The 15,784-nt window shown below is 38.3% G+C and overlaps 1 pseudogene; it reads left to right on the top strand.

Annotated features, from left to right (window-relative positions):
- The first annotated feature begins 4,298 nt into the window (after window positions 1-4,298).
- Window positions 4,299-11,962, top strand: LOC147457385 (uncharacterized; annotated as a pseudogene).
- Window positions 11,963-15,784: the final 3,822 nt, after the last annotated feature.

The raw sequence follows: 15,784 nt of genomic DNA, 5'->3' as shown, positions 1-15,784 counted from the left end.
TGGCTGTTTGGCATATGCTTTGGTGCCACAAGTGCAGCGCAGAAAATTGGATGATAAGGTTGTCAAATGTATTTTTGTTGGTTATAGTGCTGAAAGCAAAGGTTACAGGTTGTATCATCCGCAAAAAAAACGTATTCTGGTTTCTCGGGATGTAGTGTTTGTGGAAGATTCTGTTCAGCCCCTGCTGTCATGTACTAGAGACAGTAATGTAAGCTCACAGGACATTTATGACACTTTGTTGCCTCTTTTCAGTGGTGGAAATAAGAATGTAAGTTCCAATGAGGCAAATGTACAGCCTATGGGAGTTTCTGAAAATGTTTTAGATCAGCCTATTACTGATGCAGATGTACATGATGTACTTGATGAGGAAAGGGCTGAAAATGAGCAGGCTAGAGGTATGCCAAAATGGCTTGTGCACACTTTGCGTGACAGTAAATTGGATGCACCTTTGTCTAGTCGTACTCGTTCAGGCTCTCACCATGCATCTTATGCATCAGATTGTTATGCTTTGGCTGTGTCTAGTTTACATGATGTTGAGGAGCCTCTATCTTTTGATGAAGCACAGAATTCAGAAAATTGGATGGCTGCCATGCAATCAGAATATGATGCACTTATAGAAAATGACACATGGACTTTATGTGATTTGCCTCCTGGCAAAAAGGCCATTGGTACGAAGTGGGTTTACAAGTCGAAACGCAAGCCGGATGGTGAGATCGATCGCCATAAGGCTCGACTTGCTGCAAAGGGTTATGCACAGCAAAAAGGCATAGATTATGAAGAGAATTTTGCTCCCACTTGTCGTATGACTACTGTGCGTTTTCTATGTGCATTGGCAGCTCATTTTGGTTGGGATGTACATCAATCAGACATTGTTACTGCTTTCTTGAATGGTGACATATTTGAGGAAGTTTATATAACGCAGCCTCGCGGTTTTGTCATAAAAAGACAAGAGGACAAAGTGTGCAAATGTAACAAGGCTTTGTATGGGTTGAAGCAATCTCCTCGTGCTTGGTATGAGAAAGCTGACACTCATTTGGTCAAACAAGGCTTTCGTAACAGTCCAACAGAAAGCACATTGTATGTAAAGCGTGAGGGTGATGTACTTCTCATTGTGGTTCTTTATGTTGATGATTTGCTGATCACTGGACCAAATGAGAGACATATTGCTGAATTTAAGGTTGATTTGAATGCTACTTTCAAGATGAAAGATTTGGGGTTGTTGCATAATTATTTGGGTATACAGTTTAAGCAATGTGATGGTGGTATTGCCTTGTGTCAGAAAAGTTACATAGAGACATTGCTATGTAAGTTTGGACTTGAGGATTGCAAACCTATTGCCACTCCCATGGAAACCGGTTTGAAGTTCAGTCTACATGATGTTGGTGATCCTGCTGATGTCACTCTTTATCAAACTGCCGTTGGCTGCCTCATTTATGTATACAACACAAGGTCGGATATTCAGTTTGCAGTCTCACAGGTCAGCAGATTTATGGATAGCCCAGGGTCTAAGCATTGGCAGGCTGTCAAGAGGATTTTCCGCTACCTTAGTGGCACTTTACATCTTGGCTTGTTTTATCCCAAGGGGGGATCATTGCCGCCAGAGTTACATGCTTTTTCGGACTCAGATTGGGCTGGTTGTTTTGACACGCGAGTGTCCACAAGTGGTTTTTGTTTCATGCTTGGCAGTTCATGTATATCATGGTTGAGCAAGAAGCAACCTATTGTGGCCACTTCGAGTTGTGAGGCTGAGTACAGGGCAGTCTTCACAGCTACGGTTGAGTGTGTATGGCACACACGCCTTATGGCTGATTTGGGTGTTGGACAGGACAATGCCAACACTATCTACACTGATAGTCAGAGCGCATTGGCATTTGCGAGGAACCTAGTTTTTCATGCTCGCACAAAGCACATTGAGGTTCATTACCACTATGTCAGGGAGTGACTCTCAGCAGGGGAGATCAGCTTGGCTTATGTGCCAACACAGGACAACCTTGTAGATCTTTTCACAAAGGCATTGTCTCGTGAGAAGCTTGAAGCTTTCCGCAAAGCTTTGGGTTTACTCCCCTTTGTGGACTGATCCTGTCTTCAGGGCATGGCACTTCCCTTTACTCATGTGCCAGCTCTCGTTCACCGCATCACTCCAGGGGGGATTTGTTACCATATACATGTGGTAGTGATGTGTGTGAACACACTAGGACCGCCGGGGCATTTTTTCCCTCTTTAGGATGTTTTTCCCCCCGTGCATTGTATATACGCCCATCACTCTAGGGCTATCTATCTTTCCATTGCACACTAAGTAAAACACTCTCTATTGTGTGGCTTGAGCTTCCTTCGTCTTCTCCAAGTTGTGTGTGTTTCTCTGCAGCCCTCATTCCAACACTCCCACAGCAAGAGGCCCGACGCCTGCCCGGCTGACGTTTCGAACACATATCCCCTGACACCGACAAGCACGGCCCATGACTACTAGAAGTGGATGCTGGTGGTTAACATTAAGCGTATGGATGATTACTTTCACTTGGCTCATTTTTCTATTCGGAACTAAGCCATCATCACTCAATTCAAACTTGAGAAAGCAGTGAAGCATTGGTGGAAGGATCATTATGATGAGAATAACGTCAATTAGAACACAATGACTTGGACTTACCTTAAAGTTGAGCTAAAAAAAGAACTATCAAAATAAGATATCATTCCAATTGCATGACGTTTTTTTTATGGTGCTAGGGAAAGAGGAGACCTAGAGTCATACTATTAGCATTTCTTGACCCTTTTCAAATACACCACAATAGGAATGACTGAAGAAGTCAAAGTAGCACATTTCATATTAGGTTTGCACAATTCTTTGAAGACTTTCAAAGACAGAAACTTCATTTTTTTTATAAATGTTCTTCATGTGGGTAAGCACATTGAACTAGAAATATTAGATGGTAGTAAAGAAAAATTGAGGACTTTCCTAGATTATGACTTTAGACCTTGACTAGAGGATGAGTCAATCTTTAAATTCTCAAATTCAAGAAACGGTGTTTTGTATGAAGGCAATAAGAGATCACCTTTGCTTCAATCATTTTAAATATGATCATGTGTCTTGGGATTGTCTCTTTAATGATACAAACGATCATGAATTTACAAGACAAAATGAAGCTGGAACTATAGACAGTAATCCAAATAAGAACTTTAGAAATCCCCAACCTATACCTAATGCGACACAATAGAACTCTTATCAAGACTAGAGACCACCACATAACCAAGGAAATTTTAGACCTAGAAATACAATCTTTACAAGAAATGGACCACCCAACAACAGTAAGTTACCTCATCCAGGAGAAAATTAACAACCTCTAGGTGAAGCTCAAGCCAACAAAGCTCACAATTCTAAAGGTGGAGGAACTCAATCAAATGATTATGTTTATGCAGCAATTGAAGATCAAGGACTCAATGAAAAACTTTTGGACTTGCTAACGCCCCATCAATATTCCATACTCTTGTAATTGATATCTCTCTAGAAAAGGACCATAGCTAAATATTTTATGGAATAGTCAATTTAGCCTAATTATTGAGGGTTTGAGACTTATTATCATATATTTATGTCAAGGTGAGGACACCTTGAATTTTTCAAGTGTGGAAGGAAGTAAGATCCTCTATTTTTGAATCTCTTTTGAAATAAGATAAATAGTTTTTTTAGTTGTATGTGAATTTATTTTATCATTTTAATTTGGAATAATTGATGTACAATGTTGTTATGTTTTAAAGTGAAAAGCAGGGTCATTTCCAAGCTCCCTTAGGTCAAATGGACACTTGATTTGGTGTTTGAAAAAAAAAAAATCTTGCTTTTTGCGTCTTTTGGTGTTTTTTTGCTGGGTTGGATCTTTTTAGTGCTAGATTTAGGGAAGCTAAGGTTCAATTTTATATCAAATGAGACAATATCTCTTTTTATTTTTTTATTTCACGCTTTCAAAAAGGAACGTGCTTTTTTAATACCATTTAACCCCAGGAACAATATTTTAGTAATTGTACATGTGCATAACAAACTTACCACGAGGAAACGAAATTAAAACAAGTTTCTACAAAAATTATTTTTTATGAAAAGAGGGACCATAAATATGTAAGGGTGGTACAACGGTTGTCATGATTACGCCACAACATGCTCGTAAGGTTTAGTTCACCTATGACTGCATTAGTTGCAAGATTCCTTTTTTGAGTAAAATTCCTAAAATTGGATGGTGAAGGGATAAACGTTGACCAAGATAAAGCACGAGAAAAGTGTGGCATAATATTAGAGAAAGAGTGGTACAACGGTCGTCATGATTACGCCACAACATGCTCGTAAGGTTTAGTTCACCTATGACTGCATTAGTTGCAAGATTCCTTTTTTGAGTAAAATTCCTAAATTTGGATGGTGAAGGGATAAACGTTGACCAAGATAAAGCACGAGAAAAGTGTGGCATAATTCCTAAAATTGGATGGTGACGGGATAAACGTTGACCAAGATAAAGCACGAGAAAAGTGTGGCATAATATTCCACAAAGTTGGGCTAGCCTTTAGGCAAAATCTAGATGCCCTGCTTGTTTCATGTAGTTGGGGCATTGCAAGATTCTCTTTTGTGTTTCCTCATGTCTATATGTGCACTCTACTTCACCCTCATCTACTCTCTCTCTCTCTCTCTCTCTCTCTCTCTCTCTCTCTCTCTCTCTCCCGTAGATGTCGTGTACATATGTAATTCAACCTTCACTTGGTTATTTAATGACTAAACTTTCACTCACACACATTCAGAGGTAGTTGTAGTCGTGCTAGGTACCTCTGGGTGGCTCATGGCTTAAACTTCATGCTAGACCAGGTGTGATCATTCCCTCCCCTACGCTATTGCTTCAACACTTTGATGTATATTGAAATTGTTATGTTGATGGAAAGTTTAAATTGTATATTTCTTGCATAGACCCATGGAGAGAGGATCTATCAAGTTTCAATTATAAATGTTGTTGTTGCACATGAAAACTAATGATGCCAAGCTTCACATAGTCCCATTGGTGATGTGGATAAAGAAGCTAGCTTCCCCTTGATGGGTTGCATGTGGCACATTCACAAACATGGCATGCTATTTGAATGCACTTTCTACAAGAGTTTAGGGAAAAAGTTTCACGAGCGATACGGATGCAAAGCGTAAATTGTTAAATCAAGATGTGAGTGACAATTTTTCAGTGTTTTTTTTTAAAATTGAAGCACATTGGATGTAATTAGTAATGGCTATCTAAATGGAAAATGGAGAATATTTCAAGTTGGACAACTTAATGCCTTGTCTACATCTAAGAGTTTATGAGAAGGTTGAGTTGGAGGGTCCATATACACATATGTTGATACTCTTTTGTGGGCCAAGGCAAAGAGTAGGAAGATTAACAAGGGACAAGAGATTCTCAATCATGAGGCAATTGCAGTGGACTAGTGAATGCTATGTAGGGTAGAATAAATGAATTGATCACTCTCACCTTGCTCAGGAAGGGGAGCAACACATACTCCCATATTTTCATCTTGAACCTTATCTTTTTGTTTTTGGCCAAACTCACAATAAAGAGTGGAGATTGTTTCATTAAGAAACCAAAAAGGTTACAATTATAGCCATGCTCCACCCAAGCCATGGCATCCTTCAACATACAAAACCCAAAAGACATCTTACCCACAACAACAACCAATTGCAATGGCTAGCAAAGGGTGCCACCCTATGACCATCAAAAGCAAGAGGGAACCAAAACTGGCTTGAGGTTGCCACCAAGGAGATATCCCTACCACAACACACGCCTTGACCACCAAACCAATGCACCAAAAACATACTGCCGAGAGAAAAGAAAGCTACCTAGAGTCACCATTTCATCTGCTTCCATTTAAGCATACTAATAGTGATTGTTGTATGCCCCAAATTTTCACAATATAGCTGACAATACCAAGCTTTATGTTTAGGCATTCTTAGCATTTTCCTCAAGCTGACCAAAATCAATGGGGATTCAAGCCTCTACAATGGGATTATCAAGTAGCTCTGCTTTATCTTGCATTCATCAGTCAGCGGGCTGATAGTTTCTTCACTCCCCTAACTATAGGGTCTTACAGGTTTCTCTTGCAACTCCGCTGATGGGTAGCCCATCACTTTGCAAGTCGCATATTGTCCATCGGTCTTTACTTTAGTTTTGGATGCCTCTGCTTGGGGTACGATCTCTCTATTGATCCTCCTCCAAGTTGTCTTGATCCTCTGGCTACGGGTCATTTCCCCCTCGAACAGTCCCTAGCATTTGCAGCAAACATTCAAAAATGAGGCAAACGCCAACTCTTACTGGAAGGTTCCATAACTGACCATATTCAAATCTAGATATTTGAAAATGGGTTTACTCATATTCCCTAGAATACATATCTTTATGTCCAAGCCCGGTCTTACCCATTGAAGTTTGGAATGAACAATACCCTACCCAACATGGTGGGTATAGAGTCAACATAGCCCTAAAGCCAAAGGGGTATCCCTTGAGTGTAGCCCACACCGGGCAAAAATCCATAAACTCTTTGCTTGGACAAAATTCAGGCGTCCAAGGCATAGCATAAGCAAATTGAGAAGCACCCTAGGTACCTCCTTTCATAACAAGATCTTGAACAGTCTATTCGGAGTCACACCCTGCCACATAGAAGCCTTTCCCAACCGTTGTCCAATTGGTAGATCGCATTTTTATTGTTTTTTGCAGCTGTTGCCCACTCCCACAAGACATGGGAAGACATACGATGTCCCATAAACTAAAACACAACCGAGTGGATGCAGCATGTCATTAGGCTCTGTAATGTTGTTTCTGGACTGAACTATGCTTGCATCACATATTCGTCTTTCACTTTATTCTGGATTGATCTTATCGCCCCGTGCAAGATTTCCTTTGACAACATACACACACCAAAGGAAGAGGGCTTCATAGCCTTCTCCGGATTCGGCAATGTTTGCATAAGATTCAGGTGCCCTTTTCCTCCCCTTTGTTGTGAAGAAAAAGTCAATTCCTTGACCAAGGGAATCAGTTGACCCCCCTCTGAGCCACCCTAGACCACCAGACATCTTCCCCTCAGGGTTCATGCCATCAATGAAAACCCTCCACAAAGAAACTCGGTTACCAAAAGACCTTGAGAGCTCTTGCCAAGCCCATTGCAAATCCAATCTCCAAGTGACCGTGTATGAAATTGTCCTTAGCGCACCATAAAAATTACGTTATGTAAGGCAAATAAGCGTGCTGAGAAAAGTGAACATAGATACACTTAAAATGTGCAAAAAACTCACACTGCCAATAGTAGCAAGCCGCACAAACAAGGTAAGCGCCAAATAAAGCTAATTCTCAATGTTGTGTCTGCCTCATGCTTTTAGCCCCAACCATGCTAGACCTAGAAGTTTTAAAAAGAGGGTACATTATGGGAAGTTTGGAAAACTTGTGCATACCAAGAGTATGAAGACAAGTGTGAAGAAGTTTTATTTTATGGTATAATTGAAAATTTCCGTGTTTGGATGCTAAATTTTTCATGTTGACTTGAAAGGGTATGGGAAGAGACTCGAGATGACATGGTGGAATTTGTTGTATTGGTGCTACGCAAAAATCAACATTTGTAAGCTTTCCCTCTACTAATGTTCATCATTTTGGTTTGGAAATCTAGTTCTCTATTTCAAACAAGAACCTATGGCACAAAAAAATGACAAAAATATAATCACCTCTTTCATCACCTTAGCCCACCCAGTAAGATAATCAATGGAAAAGATTATATATTTCTTATTGGTTGATGAAAGTGGAAAAGAACCTATTGCATCCAATCCACACTTTCAAAAGAATCATGTGCTATGATAGCACCTTGTGACTCTACATTCAATCCTCATTCACCTAATGATTGGCAATCATGGAAAGTTTTGCACCAACAATGAACATCATGTACAAGTGAGGGCCACCAAAAACCCGCTCCTAATATACCTTTACCTTTAAGGCTTTATGACCACTTTCTTCATGACATTGCTGCAAAATCATGTTGATCTCTTCCTTGTGGACCACCCTAGGGGATCAACCATGCATGGGAAAATTTGTACCACGTAATTGCAAGGGATGGGGTTTTTTTTTAAAGTCTAAATAAGTGTATAAGTTAAGGGTAGTCCCCCAATAATAAAACCCATAAACTTAAAAATAAGAGAAGGGGGTGGTTTACTTGGGAGGAGGGGAGAGAAGGAAACTGTTATGTCTTATAAGAATGATTTCCAAGTGAGCATCATCACTATCCTCCATCTTATGAGACAGTAGTTGTGTAGATAGAAAAGGTACTAACGTCTCTTTGTATCGAAGTCGTGTTGGTTCTTTGAAAAGAGTTATGCCTAGTACATGATTTCCAAATTATTATCTTGTTTCTTTTTTGAAACCATCCCATTGGGGAAAAAACTGGTTAATTCTTTTACTGCAAAAGGATGCTCTCTTAGATTTGTCTCGTTATGCAAAGTCACATGAGTCCAAATAGTATATAATAAGTCAAGGATATAATCCTTTTTCAAATTGAAAATCATATAATCATAAAAAGGGGGTCATACCTTATGCAAGTCATTAATAGGGTTTTTTTTCAAGATTGTTCACTCAGAAGGTGGCATTCCCTTTTTTGAATAGAGTGAATCCCCCAAGTGGAAAACTCATTGCAATATGCCATCTCATCCATATACCATAAGAGATTCATCAACCATAGTAAACTTACAAGCTTGCTGTACAATTCTTCCCTTCTACAACTCAGACATGTCCTCGTGACATTGACTTATACTCAAAAACTATCTCCCAAAGTTTCCCTATGTACATACGGATTCTAAGGCACATATAAACCAACCACATGTACTTGTAACTAGGAAGAGCATGTACCATATGGTTGAATTCTCTCTTCACATCCTTGAGGTGAAGGACTTCAAAGTGCCTAATCAACATTTTAATCAAATAAAGCCAATGCTTAAGTGAATATTTCTTTATCTACCATTTTCCCAATACTACTTGATGACTAGCAAAGCAGACTTGATAACAATAATCTTTGTGAGACCATATTCTATACACTACTTGACCACAAGTGCAAAAAAAGTACTCTTCTTCATTGAGGAGAACCTTACCTCGTGGATCATGTATCACAACTCCATTGCTTTATTTCTTCACAACTCTCCTCTAAGCTCTATCAAATTGCAAAACAAAAGCATCTACAACATCCTGTTCTTCAAGAAAATCTTCACACACCACCTTTAAATGTCGTGAAAAACTCCACAACTTTTCATCAACACATCTTCCAAGCTAGACCTTCTAGTATGATTCACCTTAAAATCAAACTCATACTAATGTAACTCCAATACCCACTTCATAATCCTTGTCATTGGCTTCAAATGTAATACAACCTCAGGCAACAATTGCTAGATGTTAGCACAAAAATATTGCAAGCAATCAAATACACTTTAAACTTCTTGCATGCAAACTCCAATGTCATTATCCATTGCTCTGCTTTAGTAAAGGTCAACTCCCCTTTGTTCTTGACCTTGCCACCAAAATATATTGCCTTGTAACTCTTACCCTGCTTTTGAAGAAGAATTGCACAAATAGCCAAAGTGCCCACCATAAGTGATACAAAGAAATCATCCTCTTTGTTGAGTGGACTGACCATAGGTAATTGATTAATCTTGTCAAAGGCTTCTTGTGACTCATTATACGATTTGAATCCATGCAACTTTTGACTCAATTTATATAGTGGATGCACATACCAGCATAACATCTATAAGAACCTTGACCAACATCATACCTTGTGCACAACCGACACAAGGCTTGATATGTCAAAGGCAGCTCCATCAACAAAAGAGTGTTCACTTTTTTTTGGATATGTTTCAATGTCATTTTGTTACAATGTTTCAATGTCCCAAATAAATGACCTTGAGATTGAGCAAGCTTACATTTATTTTGGTTGAGTTGTCCTCCTCCTTCTTCCAACCAATATAAACATTGTTCTAACCTATACAATTCTTAGATTGGGAACTATAGCTTCCTATGTCATCCATAAAGGCCCTTATGAAATTATACAACTTATTGAATTTATGGAGTTGGTTTGCCGAGGACCGCTTTGCAACATGTTATGGACAAGCTACCTTCTCTAGAATGACCACATGTAGATAAACTTAAAGAAGATTCGAATTCATATCATTTTGTGAAAATTCTATGAAAAAATAGGTTTTCTTTTTTATTTTCATAAAAACAATATGATAAATCATAGCTCTCTACAACCCATGATTGTGCAAAGAATCTTATCCTTGTAACTTTAATAATGTCTTCACATTAGTAAACTAATGATGGAGATTTTCCATGTCAATGCCTTCAAAAAGTTGCTTAACTTGTGAATAGATCTTTGCATATTACAAAATATACTATCATGTTAATTTCTTGTAATCTATTCAATTGGGAGAACACAAAATGCAATGAAAGACTATTATTGGCTCCAAAACTAATGACTCACAAGCCTCTCAAAAAATAGAGAAAAAGGAATTAAGTGAAAATTGCACCATGGACAACCATGATTATAAACATCCACCAAAAAAGGCTCCATGTTTTATAAATAACAAGGATAAGAAAAGTCTAGGAACAACAATATTCTTTACACATCCTTTCTTTATTGATTACTTAACAAACCACCAAGATAAAATGACCACCTTACTCGAGGCTATCACAAAGAGAAAGCATCGTACAAACCACAACGAGTTTGATTTCATGACATGCCTAGTTGAGTAGTACGACCATGTGTCAAGCATGAAAGTGATAAGTAGCTCTATTATGTGTTTTATTACATCCAACCAAGGATATTATCATGTAGCAAAGTAGAAGTAGCAAAGAGCATGCAATATACTTTCTCAAGAATTTGGCATAACAATAAACATAATTAAAATGATACGAGCGTGTCAAAGCGTCACCAAAGTGCCAATGTCACAATTTGGAAACAAAGTGCACAACCATTTCCAACACCAATACACCTACCCAAGGAATATAAACATGTCCCAAAAATGATGAAACATATCTAATATATATTCTCAATGACACACCTAGCAATTATGACAATGACCAACCTGTTAGGTTTCAAGCCCTAGGCAAGCAATGCACTACCACAGATGGTAGCGTCTTGAGATGCACGCAGTCCTGCCCATAGCATCTTCCAATTTTTGCTGTGTCTTGAGATGCCCGCAAGTGCCTGTAGAAACTGCCACCCGCATCTTGAGATGCTTTACCTGCAACGCCTATCAAAACGCGAGTCCGTCTAGGGTCTGCTGCCAAACTCGTCAACATATTGAAATGCAACAGCGGACCCGCATGAGAGCCTGACTCTCTGATACAAGTGTTGGGTGAGCTTGGTTGTGGAGGGTGTAGGCGACAAGAAGCCAAGTGGAAGGCGTGCAGAGAACGAGAGAGAGAGAGAGAGAGAGAGAGAGAGAGAGGGAGAGAGAGAGAGAGAGAGAGAGAGAGAGAGAGAGCTTCAACACCAAGAAACAAAAAAGCACACTATATTTTCATTAACGGAATCTCAAAATGCTCTGTTGGGACCTTCATAGGAAGTTTTGCAATAGGCGTTTCAAAATGCTTTACAAGGCATTACAAGGCAATTATACACAGGTGATTGAAGTTCGCAATTTTGCAGCATTTTGAAACATTGTCTTACAACAACCAACGTTGATGGTCATTTCTTACCTTCACCAAAGCATATGAAAAGGGTGGTTGCAGCAGAGATAAGAATTGTTGTAGCCGCGGCAAGGCTCGACTACGAGCTATCATTGGGTAAATTTTGATAGCATATCAAAAGGAATCTATTAGAATCTTTTTGTCTGCAATGATTAAAAAACCCCTCTTTAATCTACAAAGCATATCGGGCATGGCATCCAATGTGGATAAATTCAATGGAACGGGCTTCCACTCCTGGCAATTTAAAGTAAAGGTTTATTTGATGTGGAAGAACCTGTGGAGTGTCATGAAACCCTTATCAACCGACGAAGGTGGCACATCCGTTGTAGTTACGAGAGCGCTATCTACCGAGAAACAATGCAAGGACGAGCAAGCATTAGGTATTATTTTGACTTCTCTCAAAGATGACTTTATTTATTACTTGGACGATGTGCAATCTTCTAGTGCTGCCTGGATATACAGCTAGAGAAGGTTTTTGGTGCTAAAGCTAAGTATTCAGTGATGAGTCTAAAGATGGAGTTTTACTCTCTTGCTATGCGTGCCGATGAAAACATTACATCTTTAGCTAATCGACTGAAGAGCATTAAAACTCAACTTGTTTATGTTGAAACCCCAGTGCCAGAAGAAGATCTCATAGCTGTTTTGTTAAAGAGTTTTCTTAACAAATTCCATCAGATTGTTACTGTTATAAAGAGAAAGATCCGCTGCCCTCCTTGGATGGTATCATCAATTCATTGCAGGAAGAAGAAAAAAGGGTATCCCATAACAATTCTCCCATTATTCCTAGTGCATATACAATCTCCCCTGCAATATCTCCCATCAGTTCTTTTGATACTCCTAGTGCACATACAATCACTAATTGTGCTTCTACCTCAGCTTCATCTCGACCATCCATTGGTAGCAAATCTTGAGCCATTTGTGGACGTAACAATCACCAGATAAAGGACTATTTCAAGAAAAATCCTTGTGGTCATTGTGGTAAGACAAATCATCCTTTAAATAGATGCTTTCAAAAGTGTAAAAATCAGATTCATGTGAGTGACGGAGACACCGAAACTCAAATATTTTCTGTTGATAGTGATGTTTTATAGATCATCTCTTTTTATGTTTTTCCTAGTCAAAATAAATTGTACGGGCTATAGACACTACAACACATGAGTGGTAAGACCTCCCAAACTACCAGTTTTTGTTCAAGTCCTATTTTTATTACAGTTCTTGTGTGGTTACCGAATACACCTTAAACTCAAGGTTTGGTAGTGAACCAAAAACTCCATTTGCTAATAGCTAATTTTTGAACTACACTCTATCTATGCTTAAGGGGGGTTCACTATCATAGCACCAACCAAAATCCTTGGTTGTGAGAGAACTTAAAACTCACAGTTGATGAGTACACCAAAAAATCGAGGTATCATGAAAGTGATGTATGTAGTTCGAGCTTAAGGGAGGGATTGTTAGGTTGCAAGCCTTAGTTGGTTATCTACCCATGGAAATTAGCTCTTAGAGCATGCACATGTACTCCAACTCGTTTTAGAAGTTTGCATGGCAAGGCCTCTTATATGTAAGGTTTTTATATAGAATATATAGCATGCTTTTTTTGTTTCTTGGTATCGAAGCTCTCTCTCTCTCTCTCTCTCTCTCTCTCTCTCTCTCTCTCTCTCTTTGCATGCCTTCGCCATGGCTTCTTGTCGCCTACACCCTCCATAACCAAGCTCACCCAACACAACCCATCATATGGACTAGAGCAACAACCCCTAAGAGCTACATGTTGTACGAGCTACCAAGGGGGTAAACTCACCATAAGAGTTGAAAAGACTCACCTTAAGAGTCGGGTTGCCTCCACCTATGGGGGTTAAGTGTGGGTGTTGTAATTTCGAAGTTCTGCGTAATTCTTTATAATAAAAAATCATGACCTTGTGCCAAAGGGAAATACATAGGAGAAATCAAGTAATGGACTTGTTTTTTAAAGTAAACCAAAATAAAACTATGACCATATGCCAAAGTCAAAATGCAAGCACAATATATATAGAATCGCTTTAAGGGAAAAAAGCATTAAAACAAAACAAAAACATTAAAAGCTAACAACCTATGCAAAGAAACGAATATATTTGGCATATATGTTTACATACTATAAGCTCAATAAGCTCAAAACTCTAGTATTTTGGCGAACTTGAATGATGAGACGAACTTGAAAGCAAAACCTTGCACAAACTTCCATACAAACATTTTCTTGAGAAAATCAAACACACAGTAAGTGCAAAGATCAAATGTATTAATTTTAGATACTTCAGTACTAAGTGAGACCATAATTCTTTGATCTACTACAAATCTGTTGACATTGTCTAAAATATTTGTTGCTACTTATTCAAAAATAGGAATCAAGATGACATAAACATTTGCTAATTTGGAGTTCTTAATGTATGTGCATATAACATGATGCTGAGAGAAATAATTAAATGACACAAAAACATAAAACCATAGCCATGATAAATGTAGACCTTAAGATGGAATTCATCGGAATCCGGGTGCATGATAGATGAGCTTGTGTTGCTTAATCAATTTTTTTGATATGATCAGCATGTACCAAGAATTGTAGGCCTAGATAAATGAAAATCATAAGCAAAAACTTCATATAATGTTTAGTATATTTGATTTAAATGTATCTCAATATTGCAATAGAACAACATCGTTTCTATGAAAAATCTACTAAAATTCAACCACTAAAGTTTGGCTTATTGAACATGACCATACTTCATTTTATGTATATCCATCAAATGACCCCATGATCTTGCAAAATGTTCCTAATTGATGTGCAAGATGGCTTACATGATATTGATCTTACATTTAAGTCTTTATAGGATCACACTGATAGGAGGCAAGAACAAGACAACATTTACACACACAAAGAACTAATCAAGACTTTCCAATGTATTCTTGGCTGTGTTTTCTATGGACATTGATTCTTGGCTCTGAAACATGTGTTGAACTATGCTAATATATTGTACTATTTGCATAAAATACTTATTTTTGGGCAATTGAGGTCTACACAAACAACAAAAAATGGGTATAATCTTGCACATACCTCATACAATTGACGGTACACCACACATTCTCTCCCATTGTCCATTTTGTTCTCTTTTTATGATGGAAGATGTGACTTATACCAACATAGGAATGTTTACCATTTGCTTGTAGACAACTTTATTCTAACCAGTAGGCCCAACCAATTTTGAAAACCCCAAGCTCTCACCATTAGAACATGTCAAATTGTTAGAAGTTGTTTGTTTCAACAACCTTTATTGAAAAAAACTTTTGAAAAAAAAGGAGTTATATCATTTTTCCTACAAGACACTCTCAAAATAGGTTTCTCTTAGAAAATTCTACTTCGCAATTATGACAGATCTATATATACATTAGTTAAAAACCCTTGCCATCTCAAGCATTTCATTTCGCTCGGCAAGTAGCTCATTGAGCCAAATTGGGCACACTCCCACCATAGCACTCGTAGTGCCAACTTGGACATTGCATCATGCTGCCATGGCAAAACAAGAAGTTTGCAAATTTTTGTTGGGCCAACCTGGATGTACTCCTATCATAGGAACAATGGAACACCATGTGTCTTATCTCATGCAATATTCTGTTGGGCCAACCTGGATGTACTGCTATCATAGCAACAATGGAACACCCTGTGCGTTATCTCATACCATGGCAATTGCCACATGATATCAATGCTACTAAGTAAAGATTCTAAGAAGATAAAAAGGGATGTTCCATAAAACATTTATCATTTCATAGCATTTCATTACATGATATACATTATCTAGAACACCCTTTAAAATGTAGGTGATCTTGCTACCACTTTCTAGATTGGAAAGGGTCCTTTAGTATAGGGACCCTTCAATTGCTCTATATTCTCAAAAGGCCCCTTATGACTTGGCATTTGGGGTCATTTCAACTTTTCAACTTCAACAATAGGTTTTTCCTCTATTTTCTTTAACAAATTGAATTTTACAATGAAACATGTGGAGAAAAAAATTGCTATGGTGCACCATATATTTTAAAAGGAAACATGATAT

The sequence above is a fragment of the Adiantum capillus-veneris genome, chromosome 5 (assembly GCF_014529385.1).
Source record: "Adiantum capillus-veneris isolate H3 chromosome 5, ASM1452938v2, whole genome shotgun sequence".
In the NCBI taxonomy this organism is placed as follows: domain Eukaryota; kingdom Viridiplantae; phylum Streptophyta; class Polypodiopsida; order Polypodiales; family Pteridaceae; genus Adiantum; species Adiantum capillus-veneris.
This window is presented reverse-complemented; position numbering and strand designations above follow the sequence as displayed.